Source organism: Eschrichtius robustus, chromosome 12 (genome assembly GCF_028021215.1).
Source record: "Eschrichtius robustus isolate mEscRob2 chromosome 12, mEscRob2.pri, whole genome shotgun sequence".
In the NCBI taxonomy this organism is placed as follows: domain Eukaryota; kingdom Metazoa; phylum Chordata; class Mammalia; order Artiodactyla; family Eschrichtiidae; genus Eschrichtius; species Eschrichtius robustus.
This window is the reverse complement of record NC_090835.1, coordinates 71,702,849-71,723,128: the sequence shown is the minus strand read 5'-3', so window position 1 is coordinate 71,723,128 and position 20,280 is coordinate 71,702,849. Positions and strand designations below refer to the sequence as shown.

Sequence of the window (20,280 nt, the reverse complement as noted above, 5' to 3'; positions counted from 1 at the left end):
CGCTCTAAAACCCTCGAGCCACAACTACTGAAGCCCACGCGCCTAGAGCCCGTGCTCCGCAACAAGAGAAGCCACTGCAATGAGAAGCCTGCGCACCGCAACCAAGAGTAGTCCCGCTCGCCGCACTAGAGAAAGTCGGTGCACAGCAACGAAGACCCAACGCAGCCAAAAATAAAAAATTAATCAACTAATTAAAAAAATTTTTTTCTATAAAATAAGAACCCATTGGTTTAAAATATTTTTAATTAGAATTATTCATTTGATAGTATCCTGCAAAAAAAATACCTACTGACTTTTTAATATTTCAAACACATATTTACTCATTTTACTTGTTAGTTGTGTTTGTTTTACTTTTTGTGCTCATTAAAAGGCTTTTTATAAAATAAAATTTCATTCGGGGAAGGGCGTCTGCTTTACTCATCTTAGGATTTCCCCCGGCAAAGTAAACAACATATACTGTCAACATTCAATAAATATTTATCAATTGAATTCTTTAAACATTTTTTATTCCCACTGCAAAATTAAATTATGCAACATCTGGCTAAGGAACAGGTATCACTGCACATTCCTAATGCAATTTTCCAAAAGGAAATTCCTTTCTCATTAACAGAAACCCAGAAATAATGTGCACAAGAAACAAACAAAACGGGGCAATCTAGAATTCAACTGCATTCATACATAACTTGGGCTGCTAAAGGCAACTAAGGTTGAGAATTTAATGTCTGAAGACAGTAAGTTCTCCTAAAACCCTTGCCCCTACAATTGCGAATGAGACTGATACCCAAGATAGAAGTTTCCCTCACCTTAAGAAAGGTGAGAGAAATAAATTCCAACTGAGTAAATCACCTAAAAAGGAAGGAAAAAATCTGGTTAAAAGGACCTGCCAGGAGCCAACAGCTGCCTTTCTGCCCTTGATACAGCATACTGCATCAACAGACCTAATATCCTCACATAGGTGTCTCTAGCATGTCACCTTCCCACTTCTACCCTTACCTTTTACTCTCATTTATTCAAAGAAGCTGTTCAACTGCCACACCACTTGCCAGCAACAAAGGCAGTTAGAACCGCTTGATCAGCTAGAGACAACATTCTAGAACACTATCATTAGGATCACCCCTCCTCTCTGAGATAGGAAACCTTGGGGGTGGCCACTATCGTACACCAGTCTGCTTGCAGAACCTGTCTGAAGTCTAGCCACTAAGGCTGAATGTTAACAAAGCACAGAACAGCACCAGCAAAAATCTGCCCCTAAAAAATCTGGCTTGGTAAATCTTCATTGTTTCAAATTATGCTAATGAGCCACAAGATATAACAAACTGCTTAATTCAGCCTGATTTGTAACTGAGCAGCTGTGTTTTATTGATGGAAATTGGAAGGTAAGAGTTACCAATCATATATTTAATATTATAATGGCATCTACATTGTATTTGATAAGTACAGACACCCTGAAGAAGAAGTACCCTACACCCTGCCAAGCACACAATGTCAAAACAGCGAAAAATGTTAAGACTCCAGCTTATAATTAGTCATTCTACTGCCAGGGAGGTGATGGCAGGCAATTTCTGTGGGAAAAGTAATGCCTGAGCTTGGAATAAGCAGTCCTTCTCTATCAAAGAAGTGGACACTTAAGAACTGCCTCAGCCTGCTCATAAATATTCCTCTTCACTCAGAGCCAGGCACCAGGTGATCTACCTAATCTAACAGATTTCCTAGTAGAAGGAAATGCAAGAAAAATAAAATGAAAGAAAGAATAAGTGATTTCTCATTTCCACGGTCCACTATGGGAAGTAAGCCACCTGTCCTCTCAAGACACTTTAGGATTTTCCCTCCAGGGGCTTTTAAGCTCTTTGCTCCATCTTTGGAATCATAACATTGTAATCATTATACAAGTATCATTATTTTCTAACAGAAGCCAACACACATACCATCCACTTGTTCTGTGAACCACACACACACAATTCTAGTAAGTAAATGTAAAATGCAAAAAGTTAGAAATCAAATTCTCTCACTGGTTCTATGGCATACCCTGTTTCTGTAGTAGCTCAATAATGACTTACCTTTACTGGTGACATTCATTCTTCAAAGGAGGATTTCCATGTCTTTACCAAAAAATGAAAATATCATGAGCAGCCCCAAAAGAGTTCAGAATTACATGAGGGAGGGAAGGAGGGAGGAAGGAAGGAAGGAAGGAAAAAGAAAAGAAGAAAGAGAAAAACACTACCACATTGTGCTCTGCAATGTATATAATTTTAAGCTAATCATTACTATGGGACAATTTCGATTTGGTTAGGTTGAAGACAAGCTATTAAGTAATTGAGAAAACACTTTTTTTAAAACTTTAAAGCTGAATTCCTAAGCTTTTAAAGAAAATGGATAGATCTGCACAAGCACTTTATTGTTATTGATAATAATAAACAGCCCATGTTGCCAAAAATTTGAATAAAGAAAGTATCGTTAAAAATAAAGTCATTTGTTAAAGGTTAACAAAAATGAGCAATAGCTGTATTTCTAACTCTATGGTTTCATTAGGCTTAGGATCACATAACAAAGACAAAAAAGTGTGTCTTAGGCTAATAAATATCCAAATTTTCTTTCTAGATTGATAAAACACTTCCTGCACGTATAAAATTTAATCCAAAGGTGAGCCTGGATCCCACAGATTACTTAGTCACCACAGATGAAAAAATATACATATATAATGAAGCAATCTAGTAGTCACCAACTTGGGCAAGTGATCAAACTTAGCTACTAGTACCAAGAGTAGCACGATGTAACTTTGTGGAACACCTGAAGAAGTATATGTCATCTACTGTACAAAGCAATTCTTGCAAAATAAAGTTTAAGCTGAATTTAATTATGAGGGAACCAATAAGATAAATCTGGAATACTGAACAGTGTAGAATTTGACCAAGACTCAGATTCTTCCAAAAAAGAATTTTTTTAAGTCAGGAAAAACAAAGAAATAAACCAAAAAATGGCAGAGAAACCACTGTGGATTAAAATAAAGAGACATAATCAAATGCTTTACCCTTGACTGGATCCTGGATTAAAAACAATATTTTAAAAACTGCTAAAAAAAAAAAAGTGGGGGGACAATTAGGGAAATCTGAATCGAGACTGTGTATTAACTGTTATGAAACTGTTGATACTTTTCTTAGGTATGATAATAGTATTGTGGTAATGGAAAAGGATATCCTTATTCTTAGGAAGTGCATGCTAAAGAATTTAGGGATAAAGTGTCAGGGTTACTGCAACCTGCATGCAGCAAGGTAGCAAAGAAATAGAAGAAAAGCTGGTTGGTCTAAGTGAGGAATATACAAATATTCATTGCTCTAGTCTTTTAGCTCTTCTGTAGTTTGAAATTTTTAAACTATAAAGTTGGGAGAAGGGAAGAATGGGTGTGGGGGCTTCCATGTTTTCATCCAACTGCAGTACTGTGCTTTGCTTATATCCCCAAAGAACACCCACATCATCATTACTTTTCTCTCAGCACCAAAGATGATAAATTAAATGCTGATGTATGATAAGCAGCACAGATATAAAATTTTTTTTGCAAGTAGAGGAAATGCTGCCTAAAAAAACAAAAAAAAAACAAATTCAGAAGAGAGAGCCCTTCAAGGGTGAGTGAATTTTAAAAAGCCTAGTCTAGGACTTCCCTGGTGGCGCAGTGGTTAAGAATCCGCCTCCCAATGCCGGGGACACGAGTTCAAGCCCTGGTCTGGGAAGATGCCACATGCCATGGAGCAACTGGGCCCGTGAGCCACAACTACTGAGCCTGCGCTCTAGAGCCCATGGGCCACAACTACTGAAGCCCGCACGCCTAGAGCCCGTGCTCCGCAACAAGAGAAGCCACCGCAATGAGAAGCCCGCGCAACATAACAAAGAGTAGCCCCCGCTCACCGCAACTAGAGAAAGTCTGTGCACAGCAACAAAGACCCAATGCAGCCAAAAATAAATAATAAATAAATTTTTTTTTAAAAAGCCTAGTCTAAGAAACAACAAAGTTCCCAAACCTTATTCCATAAGTTAAAAGAAAAGCCCCAATCAACTTCAAGAAAGCCAGTCAGCAAGAGTAGTAAAATATTTTCAAAAAATGTAAATCATATTGCCCATTTATAAATTTAAAGGCTTTATCAAACATGATTTATCACCATGGGCAAGAAAATCTTAACATTTCATTTGTTTATCTTCAAATGAGTTAAGTGTGAAAAGAATGCAAAACAAATATAAAAAGTTTAATAACCAGAAATCTTTTTTCTAGTAGGATTTCATTATGTTGCTTACAATATGTAAAAGAAGATGAAGAACAATCTTTGAAAAATACAGAACTCCAAAAGAGGATCTGTGAAGAATAAGAAAACTGTGCTGCACACGTACTAGGAACTCAAATATTTGCTAAATGAATACTTACAGAAGACAAAAAAATAACATATACCTTTAAAATGTGCTACTGTGTCCAGTAAATTAAGGGCATGTGAAAAAAAATTCTCTACTTAAGATTACAACATTGCAATTATCAGATATATATAGTATACCCTAGCAAAATCCTAGCAAACAAAACTGGCACAGTGGCTGTTTGAAGTAGTATATTTATTCTGTCAAAACCTAATCACAAGGGAGAGGAGTCAAGATGGCAGTGTGGGAAGACTCAGAGTTAGCCTCTCCCCACAACTAGGGCACCTGCTGGCCTTCAGTGGGGGACTATGACCCCCAAGGAGACGGGAGGAACCTCAGAGTGACGTAGGGGGACTGAAGCAGGGGAGGAGGAGTGGAGGCCAGACAAGATGGGTGCACCTGAGGCAGGAGAGATCAGGAGAGGCAGGTGGGAGGGACTCTCTAGGAAGAGCGGGAAAGGAACGGAGGGCGATTACCTGGCCCACTCGGGCGGGGAGCCTGCTGAGCTCCCAAGCCAGTTCCCCCACCTCCAAAGCCCCACGCAGGCCATGTGGATCCTGGGGGCAAAGGAGGGAGGCAGGGAAAATAAGGAGTGGCAGGTGGGAGGGGCCATCCAGGAGGAGCGGAAGAGAAGCAGAGGTCGTTTGCCCCACCCACTTGGGCCCAGGGAGCCTGCTGAGCTCCCAGGGCAATCCCCTGCCCTCCAAAGCCCAATCCAGGTCATGTGGGTCCTTGGGAGCATAGAAAGGAGGCTGAGGGGAGAACAGGAGAGGCAGGTGAGAGGGGACTCCGGGAGGAGTGCGTGAGGAGTGGAGGGCGATCACCCCGCCCATTCAGGCACGAGGAGCCTGCTGAAGTCCCAGGCCGCTCCCCTGCCCTCCAAGCCACACCCCCACGCCACCACCCCCACCCTGGACCGTATTGGTCCTGGGGGCATAGGAGGGATGGGGGGGAGATCAGGAGAGGCAGGTGGGAGAGGTCCTCCCAGACCCCAGATCAGAGGAGCAGGAGACGAGAGGAGGGCATTTGCCCTGCCCACTCGAGGCCAGGAAGCCTGCTGGGCTCCCAGGTGAGGTCCCCTGCCCTCTGAGACCAGGGGTGGGGGGCATGCCTGGGCCCCTTCTGTTCCTTGAGCCTAAGCCCCAGCCCCCACAGTCCCCAGGGCCTTTTCCAGCCCTGTGGGTCCTGAGCATTGGCCCCACCCACCACCCAAACCTCACCCTTGCTTCGGCCCTGCCTACCCCCACCTTTTTTCTTTTCCCTCCTCCTCTTTTTTACTATAGTGGTACTGATGTACCTTCCAGTTGTTAATTCATCTATATTTTTTATTTGTACATTCTTGCTAGCATATCTGTTTGCTTCCTAGTCTAATTTTATTTTTCACTTTGTTATTGTTTTCTCTCTCTCTCTTTTTTTTTTTTTGGCACCCCAGGCGACTTGCAGGATGTTGATTTGCAAGCCTGGGTCGGGCGGAAGCTCCTGAGTGGGAGCTACAAGTCCGAACCACTGCACTAACAGAGAACCTCAGACACCAGGGAATGTTCATCGGAGTGAGGTCTCATAGAGCTCCTCATCTCAGCACCAAGATCCAGCTCTACCCAATAGCCTACAAACGCCAGTGTAAATGCCAGTGTTGGAAGCGTCAGGCCAAACAACCAGTAAAACAGGAACACAATCCCACTCATAAAATTTTAAAAAATAAACGAGACGGCAAAAAATATGTCACAGATGAAGGAGCACAGTAAAAATCTACAAGACCAAATAAATGAAGAGAAAACAGGCAATCTACCTGAAAAAGAATTCAGAGTAGTGATAGTAAAGATGATCCAGAACCTCAAAAACAGAATGGAAGCACAGATTGAGAAAATACAAGAAATGTTTAACAAAGATCTAGAAGAACTAAAGAACAAACAAAGACGAACAACACAATAAGTGAAATGAAAAATACACTAAAAGGAATTAAGAAAAGAATAACAGAGGCAGAAGCACGAATAAGTGAGCTGGAAGACAAAATGGTGGAAATAACTGCCAAGGAGCAGAATAAAGAGAAAACAATGAAAAGAATTGAAGACAATCTCAGAGACCTCTGGTGCAACATTAAATGCACGAACATTCGAATTATAGGGGTCCCAGAAGAAGAAGAAAAAAAGAAAGAGTCTGAGAAAATGTTTGAAGAGGTTACAGTGGAAAACGTCCCTAACATGGGAAAGGAAATAGTCACCCAACTCCAGGAAGCACGGAGTGTCTCATACAGGATAAACCCTAGGAAAAACACACCAAGACACACAGTAATCAAACTAACAAAAATTAAATTCAAAGAAAAAATATTAAAAGCAGCAAGGGAAAAACAAAACATAACATACAAAGGAATCCCCATAAGGTTATCAGCTGATTTTTCAGTGGAAACTCTGCAGCCCAGAAGGAGTGGCAGGATATACTTAAAGTGATAAAAGGGAAAAACCTACAACCAAGATTACTCTACCCAGCAAGGATCTCATTCAGATTCGACAGAGAAATTAAAACCTGTACAGACAAGCGAAAGCTAAGAGAATTCAGCACCACCAAACCAGCTCTACAACAAATGCTAAAGAAACTTCTCTAAGTGAAAACACAAGAGAAGAAAAGGACCTACAAAAACAAACCCAAAACAATTAAGAATATGGTCATAGGAACATACATATCAATAATTACCTTAACGTGAATGGATTAAATGCTCCAACCAAAAGACACAGGCTTGCTGAATGGATACAAAAACAAGACCCATATATACGCTGTCTACAAGAGACCCACTTCAGACCTAGGGACACATTCAGACTGAAAGTGAGGGGATGGAAAAAGATATTCCATGCAAATGCAAATCAAAAGAAAGCTGGAGTAGCAATACTCATAACAGATAAAATAGACTTTAAAATAAAGAATGTTACAAGAGACAAGGAAGGACACTACATAATGATCAAGGGATCAATCCAAGAAGACATAACAATTATAAATATATATGCACACAACATAGGAGCACCTAAATATATAAGGCAACTGCTGACAGCTATAAAAGAGGAAATCGACAGTAACACAATAATACTGGGGGACTTTAACACCTCACTTACACCAATGGACAGATCATCCAGACAGACAATTAATAAGGAAACACAAGCTTTAAATGACACAATAGAGCAGATAGATTCCATTGATATTTATAGGACATTCCATCCAAAAACAGCAGATTACACTTTCTTCTCAAGTGCACATGGAACATTCTCCAGGATAGATCACATCTTGGGTCACAAATCAAGCCTCAGTACATTTAAGAAAATTCAAATCATATCAAGCATCTCTTTTGACCACAACGTTATGAGATTAGAAATCAATTACAGGGAAAACAACGTAAAAATCACAACACATGGAGGCTGAACAATACGTTACTAAATAACCAAGAGATCACTGAAGAAATCAAAGAGGAAATCAAAAAATACCTAGAGACAAAATGATAATGAAAACATGACGATCCAAAACCTATGGGATGCAGCAAGAGCAGTTCTAAGAGGGAAGGTTATAGCTATACAAGCCTATCTCAAGAAACAAGAAAAATCTCAAGTAAACAATCTAACCTTAAACCCAAAGGACTAGAGAAAGAAGAACAAACAAAACCCAAAGTTAACAGAAGGAAAGAAATCACAAAGATCAGAGCAGAAATAAATGAAATAGAAACAAAGAAAACAATAGCAAAGATCAATAAAACTAAAAGCTGGTTCTTTGAGAAGATAAAATTGATAAACCCTTAGCCAGACTCATCAAGAAAAAGAGGGAGAGGATTCAAATCAATAAAATTAGAAATGAAAAAGAAGAAGTTACAACAGACACCACAGAAATACAAAGCATCCTAAGAGACTACTACAAGCAACTATATGCCAATAAAATGGAAAACCATGAAAAAATGGACAAATTCTTGGAAAGGTACAATTTTCCAAGACTGAACCAGGAAGAATTAGAAAATACAAACAGACCTATCACAAGTAATGAAATTGAAACCGTAATTTAAAATCTTCCAACAAACAAAAGTCCAGGATCAGATGGCTTCACAGGCGAAGTCTATCAAACATTTAGAGAAGAACTAACACTCATCCTTCTCAAACTCTTCCAAAAAACTGCAGAGGGAGAAACACTCCCAAATTCATTCTACACAGCCACCATCACCCTGATACCAAAACCAGAAAAAGACATCACAAAAAAAGAAAATTATAGGCCAATATCGCCAATGAACATAGATGCAAAAATCCTGAACAAAATACTAGCAAACAAAATCCAACAACACATTAAAAGGATCATATACCATGATCAAGCGGGATTTATCCCAGGGATGCAAGGATTCTTCAGTATACACAAATCAATGTGATACACCACATTAACAAATTAAGAAATAAAAACCATATGATCATCTCAATAGATGCAGAAAAGGCTTTTGACAAATTCAACACCCATTTATGATAAAAACTCTCCAGAAAACGGGCATAAAGGGACCCTACCTCAACATAATAAAGACCATATATGACAAATCCACAGCAAGCATCATACTCAATAATGAAAAACTGAAAGCATTTCCCATAGGATCAGGAACAAGACAAGGATGTCCACTCTCGCCACTCTTATTCAACATAGTTTTGGAAGTCCTAGCCACAGCAATCAGAGAAGAAAAAGAAACAAAAGGAATACAAATTGGAAAAGAAGAAGTAAAACTGTCACTATTTACCGATGCCATGATACTATACATAGAAAACCCTAAAGATGCCACCAGAAAACTACTAGAACTACTCAATGAATTTGGTAAGGTTGCAGGATAGAAAATTAATGCACAGAAATCTCTGGCATTCCTATACCCCAAAAATGAAAAATCAGAAAGAGAAAGTAAGGAAACACTCCCATCTACCACTGCAACAAAAAGAATAAAATACCTAGGAATAAACCTGCCTAAGGAGGTGAAAGACTTGTACTCAGAAAACTATAAAACACTGATGAAAGAAATTAAAGATGACATAAACAGATAGAGAAATATACCATGCTCTTGGATTGGAAGAATCAATATTGTGAAAATGACTATATTACCCAAAGCAATCTACAGATTCAATGCTATCCCTATCAAACTACCAAAGCCATTCTTCACAGAATTAGAACAAAAAACCTTACAATTCGTATGGAAACACAAAAGACCCCGAATAGCCAAAGTAATCTTGAGAAAGAAAAACGGAGTTGGAGGAATCAGACTCCATGACTTCAAACTATACCACAAAGCTACAGTAATCAAGACACTCTGGTAGTGGCACAAAAACAGAAATATAGATCAATGGTACAGGATTGAATGCCCATAGATAAACCCACGCACATATGGGCACCTAATTTATGACAAAGGAGGCAAGAAATACAATGGAGAAAAGACAGTCTCTTCAATAAGTGGTGCTGGGAAAACTGGACAGCTACATGTAAAAGAATGAAATTAGAACACTCCCTCACACCATACACAAAAATAAACTCAAAATGGATTAAAGACTTAAATGTAAGGCCAGAAACTATAAAACTTTTAGAGGAAAACATAGGACAAACAGTCTCTGACATAAACCACAGCAAGATCTTTTTTGACCTACCTCCTAGAGTAACATAAACAAAAACAAAAATTTTTAAATGGGACTTAATTAAACTTAAAAGCTTTTGCACAGCAAAGGAAACCACAAACAAGACAAAAAGACAACCCTCAGAATGGGAGAAAATATTTCCAAATGAAACAACAAAGGATTAATCTCCAAAATATACAAATAGCTCATGGAGCTCAATATCAAAAAAACAAACAACCCAATCCAAAAATGGGCAGAAGACCTAAATACACATTTCTCCAAAGAAGATACACAGATTGCCAACAAACATATGAAAGGATGCTCAACATCAGTAATCATTAGAGAAATGCAAATCAAAACTACAATGAGGTATCACCTCACACCAGTCAGAATGGCCATCATCCAAAAAAATCTACAAACAATAAATGCTGGAGAGGGTGTGGAGAAAAGGGAACCCTCTTGCACTGTTGGTGGGAATATAAATTGATACAGCCACTATGGAGAAGAGTATGGAGGGTCCTTAAAAAACTAAAAGTAGAACTACCATACGACCCAGCAATCCCACTACTGGGCATATACCCTGAGAAAACCATAGTTCAAAAAGAGTCATGTACCACAATATTGGTTCATTGCAGCTCTATTTACCACAGCCAGGACCTGGAAGCAACCTAAGTGTCCATCGACAGATGACTGGATAAAGAAGATGTGGCACATATATACAATGGAATATTACTCAGCCATAAAAAGAAACGAAATTGAGTTATTTGTAGTGAGGTGGATGGACCTAGAGTCTGTCATACAGAGTGAAGTAAGTCAGAAAGAGAATAACAAATACTGTATGCTAACATATATATATGGAATCTAAAAAAAAAAAAAAAATGGTTGCGAAGAACCTAGGGGCAGGACAGGAGTAAAGACACAGACCTACTAGAGAATGGACTTGAGGACATGGGGAGGGGGAAGGGTAAGCTTGGACAAAGTGAGAGAGTGGCATGGACATACATACACTACCAAATGTAAAACCGATAGCTAGTGAGAAGCAGCCGCACAGCACAGGGAGATCAGCTCAGTGTTTTCTGACCACCTAGAGGGGTGGGATAGGAAGGGTGGAAGGGAGGGAGACGCAAGAGGGAAGAGATATGAAGATATATGTATAGGTATAGCTGATTCACTTTGTTATAAAGCAGAAACTAACACACCATTGTCAAGCAATTATACTCCAATAAAGGTGTTTAAAAAAAAGAAAAGAAACAAAATTGAGTTATTTGTAGTGAGGTGGATGGACCTAGTGTCTGTCATACAGAGTGAAGTAGGTCAGCAAGAGAAAAACCAAATACGGTATGCTGCATATATATGGAATCTTAAAAAAAAAAAAATGGTACTGATGAACCTAGTTGCAGGGCAGGAATAAAGAGATAGGCATAGAGAATGGACTTGATGACATGGGGTGGGAGGGCGAAGCTGAGGCAAAGTAAGAGTAGCATTGACATATATACACTACCGAATGTAAAACAGTTGGCTGGTGGGAAGCAGCGGCATAGCACAGGGAGATCTGCTTGGTACTTTGCAATGACCTAGAGGGGTGGGATAGGGAGGGTGGGAGGGAGGCTCAAGAGGGAGGGGATATGGGGACAAGTGTATGCATATGGCTGATTCGCTTTGCTGTGTAACAGAAACTAACGCAGTATTGTGAAGCAATTATACTCCAATAAAGATTTAAAAAAAAAAAAACAACCCAATCACAAGTCCTAAGGGGATCTTCCTTCACAAGAAAGAGCCCCCACAGACACACAGAAGGGGCTGAGTTCTAGAAACCAATGACAAGACATGCTTTTAAGAATCAGGGCTATTCCTTGTAACTCTGACGGTTTCCACAGCCACTCTTTCAGAGAGAAATACTCAAGCCTGCAGAACTTACAAGACATTGGGTTCTAATGAAGCCAGCTATCCTTGGTGGAAACTGATTCTCAGGAATACAAACTCTTGTCCCCAGTTCATCTCTTAAGAGACTAAAAAGCCTATACCCAGCTCAAGGACACTTGTCATGCCCAGAATCATTCTTTCCACATCAAGTGAAACAACAAGCTTCACTTCCAAGTCTATAACTAATTAGACCAAGAATCAGTACCTGAAGTAAGGCTAGACATAATGGAAGAGGTCAGGAAGACCGGGTGAAGAGTGCTGGTTAGACTGGCACTGTCTAAAATAGGTGTCACTGGCCACATGTGGCTATTAGGCACTTGGAATTTGTTCAGTCTGAATTGAGACGTGCTGTAAGTATAAAATACACACCAAATTTCAAAGACTTGTTATGAAAAGAATGTAAAATATCTCATTAATAATTTTATATTGATTATATTTTGTAATATTTCATATATATTGGATTAAAATAAAGTTAATTGCACCTTGTTTGTTTTGTTTTGCTTACTTTTTAAAATATGGCTACTAGAAAATTTTCAATTACATGTTGCTCATATTATATTCTTATTGGATAGCACTGGCACTATAACCAAGAAGAGAGCTCGATAAAAGCATCAGCAACTTTATTAGTGGCAATTACCATGTTTCAAGGATATGCTAACGACTTCAAATACAGTATTTCTTTTAGTCTCCTCACAGCTTTAAGAAATACACACCCCGGGACTTCCCTGGTGGTCCAGTGGGTAAGATTCCGTGCTCCCAATGCAGGGGGCCCGGGTTCAATCCCTGGTCAGGAAACTAGATCCCGCATGCATGCTGCAACTAAGAAGCCCGAATGCTGCAACTAGGAAGCCCGCATGCCGCAACTAAAAGATCCTGCACGCGGCAACAAAGATCCCACGTGCTGCAACTAAGACCCGGACAGCCTAAATAAATAAATAAAATAAATATTTTAAAAAAAAAACAGAAAGAAATGCACACCCTGGTTCAAGGAAAGGAAAATCTGGCTTGTGGGGGAAGGAGAGGAGACAGGAAACGAAACAAAACAAAACCCTACTCCAAATCACAGAGCTACTAAATAACAGAACAGGGATTTGACTTCAAACCTTCTGATTCCAGACCTTAAGTCCTGATCCCCTATGCCAAAATGCTGCCCCGGGACCAGCAGTATCACCTGAGACCTTGTTAGAAATGAAAGCTCCCAGGCTACACACCAAGCCTAGAGAATAAAACTCTGGAGGTGGGGCTTAGTAGTCTGTATTTTAACAAGCCCTTCAGATGATGCTGATTCAGCCCAGAAGTCTGAGAACTACTAGGGCTTCCCTGGTGACACAGTGGTTAAGAATCTGCCTGCCAATGCAGGGGACACAGGTTCAAGCCCTGGGCCGGGAAGATGACACATGCCAGTGGAGGAACTAAGCCCGTGCGATGCAACTACTGAGCCTGTGCTCTAGAGCCCACAAGCCACAACTACTGAGCCTGCATGCCACAACTACTTAAGCCTGCACACCTAGAGCCCATGCCCCACAACAAGAGAAGCCACGGCAATGAGAAGCCCGCAGCCGCAACGGAGAGTAGCCCCCATTCACCACAACTAGAGAAAGCCCGCACGCAGCAACGAAGACCCAATGCAGCCAGCCAATCAATCAATCAATAAGTAAATAAATAAATAAATAAATTTATTTTTTTTTAAAAAAGTCTGGGAACTACTGTCCTGAGCTATACTGGTAACAGCCAATCAAATCATCCCAAACGAGGATAACGATAAGAAGTCTGAGAAAAGGCTAGTCCCTGTTACTGTGTCTTTTGCTGAAGCTCTTCTTGAGACCTTCTCTATCTGGTAGGCACTGAGACTCTGCAGTAACATCCTGACTTCCCAGAGCATCCCTTCAACAAGCCCATCATCTAGGACAGCTTTTCATTTCATTTAACATCCAGATGGATTGAAGGTTTAAATGCAAATAAAAACACAAAAGTACTAGCAAAAATATATATAGTTTTTTTTTTAATGATATTAGGGTGAAAGCCTAAGTATGACCTAAACTGACACTGTAAAAGACTGATTAACTCAATAATACAACAACAACAAAAAATCTGAATTGCACAAAAACACCATGAGCAAGTTTTAAAAACAAAAACAACTGGGGCAGAGTGATTTTTGCAACAAATATCACAAAGGGCTAATTTCTTAATTTATAAAAAGGATCCCTACAAATCAAAAGAAAAAGAACCACCCAAGAGATAAATGCCTCTCCAAATTAACTAATTAAAACAGATGAGTCACAATAAAGAAAATGCAAACGTTAAATTTCACTCATAGTAAGAAGAATGAAAATTAAAATGAGATTTTTTTTTTCTTCACTTTTCAGACTGGGAAAGATCAAACGGTTTGTAGTCATGTCTAAAGGTAAGCTTCAAATATTGCTGCCCCACCCCCATGCCTTATGCAATTCAGTTTGTGGTCATTTCATTCAGGAATTACTTAGGCCAAAAAACCTTAATTTCACATGTGATTTGACCTCTCTCTCTCTGTTTCTCTCTCCCCCTTTCCCTCCTCCCCCACATCTGATGTGACAGCAATTTTGCCAACTCCACCTTCAAAGAAAGATTCCAAATTCAACTACCTTTCATCATCTTTTTTTTTTTTTTTTAATTTTACTTATTTATTTATTTTTGGCCGTGTTGGGTCTTCGGTTCTGTGCGAGGGCTTTCTCTAGTTGTGGTGAGCGGGGGCCACTCCTCATCGCAGCGCGCGGGCCTCTCACTATCGTGGCCTCTCTTGTTTGGAGCACAGGCTCCAGACGCGCAGGCTCAGTAGTTGTGGCTCACGGGCCTAGTTGCTCCACGGCATGTGGGATCTTCCCAGACCAGGGCTCGAACCCGTGTCCCCTGCATTGGCAGGCAGATTCTCAATCACTGCACCACCAGGGAAGCCCCCTTTCATCATCTTTACTGTCATCACTCTGATCCAAGCCATTGTGGACTCTCCCTGGATTACTACAGTAACCTCCTCACTGCCCTTGCTCCTGTCGCCCAGTCATTTCTTAACAGAAAAGAATCACTCTAGGTGCTAAAGTGCACAGCAGATTATATCACCACTCTGCTCAAACCCTTCAAATGGATTTTCATCTCATTCAGTAAAAGCTAGTCTTCATCATGATACACAAGCGGTTACATGATCTGAGCCCCTTACCCCTTGACTTCATCCCCTACTACTCACCGTTTGCTCTCTTTGCTGCTGTCACACTGGCTCCCTTGCTGTCATTAAACACTAAGAACAGTGCTGCCTCTGGATCTCTGCACTTGTGTTCACTCTGCCTAGGATGCTCACTCATCTCCTAGATATCTACATATCTAGATATCTAGCTACCTCACATCCCTCAGATTTTTATTTAAAAGGCCTTCTCTGGTCACCCTATCTAAAATTTTACTCTCCAACCCTGACGCTTCATATACCGTTTTGAAGGCGTCCCCTCATTGATTCGTAGCATCCAGAGATGTTAAGAAAATCTGGCTATCTCACTCTCCTTAACTAGGGAACCTGGTGTGAAATTTCTTTTGGAAGCATTTTTTTTTAATCTGCTGAGTGATGATATTTTATCTTGTATGGTAACAAATTTTATCTTACCTCATTTACCTTGTTATTTGGTGTGGGTCCACTGACTTTGAAAATCTCAGTCTTGAGGAGACTGGTTCAAGATGGCAGAGTAGAAGGACATGAGCTCGCTCCCTCTTGCGAGAGAACCGGAATCACAACTAACTATTGAACAATCATGAACAGGAAGACACTGGAACTCACCAAAGAAGATACCCCACATCCAAAGACAAAGGAGAAGTCACAATGAGATAATAGAAGGGGTGCAATCACAATAAAATCAAATCCCATAACTGCTGGGTGGGTGACTCACAAACTGCAGAACACTTATACCACAGAGGTCCACCCACCGGAGTGAAGGTTCTGAGCCCCACATCAGGCTTCCCAACCTGGGGGTCCGGCAACAGGAGGAGGAATTCCCAGAGAATCAGATTTTGAAGGCTACTGTGATTTGATTTCAGGACTTCGACAGGACTGGGGGAAACAGAGACTCTACTCTTGGAGGGCACGCACAAAGTAGTGTGCGCATCAGGACCAAGGGGAAGGAGCAGTGACCCCATAGGAGACTGAACCAGACCTACCTGGTAGTGTTGGAGGGTCTCCTGCAGAGGCAGCGGGTGGCTGTGGCTCACCGCAGGGACAAGGACACTGGCAGCAGAAGTTGTGGGAAGTACTCCTTGGCACAAGCCCTCCCAAAGTCCACCATTGGCCCCACCAAAGAGCCTGTAGCCTCCAGTGCTGGGTCGCCTCAGGCCAAACAACCAACAAGGAGGGAACCCAGCCCCAACCATCAGCAGTCAAGCAGATTAAAGTTTTACTGAGCTCTGCCCACCAGAGCAACACCCAGCTCTACCCACCACCAGTCCCTCCCATCAGGAAGGGAAGCTTGCTCTTAGACAGCCTCATCCACCAGAGGGCAGACAGAAGAAGCAAGAAGAACTACAATCCTGCAGCCTGTGGAATGAAAACCACATTCACAGAAAGATAGACAAAATGAAAAGGCAGAGGGCTATGTACCAGATGAAGGAGCAAGATAAAACCTCAGTAGAATAATTAAATGAAGTGGAGACAGGCAACCTTCCAGAAAAAGAATTCAGAATAATGACAGTGAAGGTGATCCAGGACCTCGGAAAAAGGATGGAGGCAAAGATCAAGAAGATGCAAGAAATGTTTAACAAAGACCTAGAAGAATTAAAGAACAGAGATGAACAATACAATAACTGAACTGAAAAATACTCCAGAAGGAATCAACAGCAGAATAACTGAGGCAGAAGAATGGGTAAGTGACCTGGAAGACAGAAGGGTGGAATTCATTGCTGTGGAACATATAAGGAAAAAAGAATGAAAAGAAATGAAGACAGCCTAAGAGACCTCTGGGACAAGATTAAACGCACCAACATTCGCATTATAGGGGTCACAGAAGGAGGAGAGAGAGAGAAAGGACCCGAGAAAATATTTGAAGACATTATAGTTGAAAACTCCCCTAACATGGGAAAGGAAATAGCCACCAAAGTCCAGGAAGCACAAAGAGTCCCAGGCAGGGTAAACACAAAGAGAAACATGCTGAGACACACAGTAATCAAGACAGAAATTAAAGACAAAGAAAAATTACTAAAAGCAACAAGGGAAAAACAACAAACAACATACAAAGGAACTCCCATAAGGTTAACAAATGATTTCTCAGCAAAAACTCTACAAGCCAGAGGGAGTGGCACGATATATTTAAAATGATGAAAGGGAAGAACCTACAACCAAGATTACTCTACCCAGCAAGGATCTCATTCAGATTTGATGGACAAATCAAAAGCTTTACAGACAAGCAAAAGCTAAGAGAATTCAGCACCACCAAACCAGCTCTACAACAAATGCTAAAGGAACTTCTCTAAGTGGGAAACACAAGAGAAGAAAAGGACCTACAAAAACAAACCCAAAACAATTAAGAAAATAGTCATAGGAACATACATATCGATAATTACCTTAAACGTGAATGGATTAAATGCCTCAAGCAAAAGACACAGACTGGCTGAATGGATACAAAAACAAGACCCATATATATGCTGTCTACAAGAGACCCACTTTAGACCTAGGGACACATACAGACTGAAAGTGAGGGGATGGAAAAAGATATTCCATGCAAATGGAAATCAAAAGAAACCTGGAATAGCTATACTCATATCAGATAAAATAGACTTCAAAATAAAGAATGTTACAAGAGACAAGGAAGGACACTACATAATGATCAAGGGATCAATCCAAGAAGAAGATATAACAATTATAAATATATATGCACCCAACATAGAAGCACCTCAATACATAAGACAAATGCTAACAGCTATAAAAGAGGAAATCGACAGTAACACAGTAATACTGGGGGACTTTAACACCTCACTTACACCAGTGGACAAATCATCCAGACAGAAAATTAATAAGGAAACACAACCTTTAAATGACACAATACACCAGACAGATTTAATTGACATTTGTAGGACATTCCATCTGAAAACAGCAGATTACACTTTCTTTTCAAGTGCACATGGAACATTCTCCAGGATAGATCACACCTTGGGTCACAAATCAAGCCTCAGTACATTTAAGAAAATTCAAATCATATCAAGCATCTTTTCCAACCACAATACTATGAGATTAGAAATCAATTACAGGGAAAAAAAAATTAAAAACACAAACACATGGAGGCTAAACAATACATTACTAAATAAGCAAGAGATCACTGAAGAAATCAAAGAGGAAATCAAAAACTACCTAGAAGCAAATGACAACGAAAACATGACAATCCAAAACCTATGGGATGCAGCAAAAGCAGCTCTAAGAGGGAAGTTTATAGCAATTCAATCTCACCCCAAGAAACAAAAAATATCTCAAATAAACAATCTAACCTTACACCTAAAGGAACAAGAGAACGAAGAACAAATAAAACCCAAAGTTAACAGAAGGAAAGAAATCATAAAGTCAGAGCAGAAATAAATGAAACAGAAACAAATAAAACAATAGCAAAGATCAATAAAACTAAAAGCTGGTTCTTTGAGAAGATAAACAAAATTGATAAACCTTTACCCAGACTCGTCAAGAAAAAGAGGGAGAGGACTCAAATCAATAAAATTAGAAATAAAGAAGGAGAAGTTGCAATGGACAACACAGAAATACAAAGCATCCTAAGACACTACTATAAGCAACTCTATGACAGTAAAATGGACAACCATGAAGAAATGCGTAAATTCTTAGACAGGTATAAGCTTCCAAGACTAAACCAGGAAGAACCAAAAGACATGAACAGACCAAGCACAAGTAATGAAATTGAAACTGTGATTAAAAATCTTCCAACAAACAAAACTCCAGGACCAGATGGCTTCACAGGTGAATTCTATCAAACATTTAGAGAAGAGCTAACACCCATCCTTCTCAAACTCTTCCAAACAATTGCAGAGGAAGGAACACTCCCAAACTCATTCTATGAGGCCACCATCACCCTGATACCAAAACCAGACAAAGAGACTACAAAAAAAGAAAATTACAGACCAATATCACTGATGAATATAGATGAAAAATACTCAACAAAATACTAGCAAACAGAATCCAACAACACGTTAAAAGGATCATACACAATAATCAAGTGGCATTTATCCCAGGAATGCAAGGATTCTTCAATGTACGCAAATCAATGTGATACACCATACTAACAAACTGAAGAAGAAAAACCATATGATCATCTCAGTAGATGCAGAAAAGGCATTTGACGAAATTCAACACCCATTTATGATATAAACTCTCCAGAAAGTGGGCACAGAGGCAACGTATCTCAACATAATAAAGGCCACATACAACAAACCCACAGCAAACATCATACTCAATGGTGAAAAACTGACAGCACTTCCTCTAAGTTCAGGAACAAGACAAGGATGTCCACTATTGCCACTATTATTCAATATAGTCTTGGAAGTCCTAGCCACAGCAATCAGAGAAAAAAAGAAATAAAAGGAATACAAACTGGAAAAGAAGAAGTAAAACTGTCACTGTTTGCAGATGACATGATATCATACACAGAGAATCCTAAAGATGCTACCAGAATACTAATAGGGCTAATCAATGAATCTGGTAAAGTTGCAGGATACAAAATTAATGCACAGAAATCTCTTGCATTCCTATAACACTAACAACAAAAGATCAGAAAGAGAAAATAAGGAAACAATCCAATTCACAATTGCAACAAAAAGAATAAAATACCTAGGAATAAACCTACCTAAGGAGGTAAAAGGTCTGTACTCAGAAAACTATAAGACACTGATGAAAGAAATTAAAGATGATACCAACAGATGGAGAAATATACCATGTTCTTGGATTGGAAGAGTCAATACTGTGAAAATGACTATACTACCCAAAGCAATCTACAGATTCAATGCAATCCCTATCAAATTACCAATGGCATTTTTTATAGAACTAGAACAAAAAATCTTAAAATGTGTATAGAGACACAAAAGACCCCGAATAGCCAAAGCAGTCTTGAGGGGAAAAAACAGAGCTGGAGGAATCAAGACTCCCTAACTTCAGACTATACTACAAAGCTACAGTAATCAAGACAATATGGTACTGGCACAAAAACAGAAACATAGATCAATGGAACAGGATAGAAAGCCCAGAGATAAACCCACGCACCTATGGTCAGCTAATCTATGACAAAGGAGGCAAGGATATACAATGGAGAAAAGACAGTCTCTTCAATAAGTGGTGCTGGGAAAACTGGACAGCTACATGTAA

General features: G+C 39.9%; 1 protein-coding gene across 1 annotated transcript in view; it reads right to left on the bottom strand.

Annotated features, from left to right (window-relative positions):
* Window positions 1-20,280, bottom strand: part of ZFAND3 (zinc finger AN1-type containing 3) — a 331,536-nt gene that overhangs the window by 142,404 nt on the left and 168,852 nt on the right. The gene's annotated exons all lie outside the window — the stretch shown is intronic.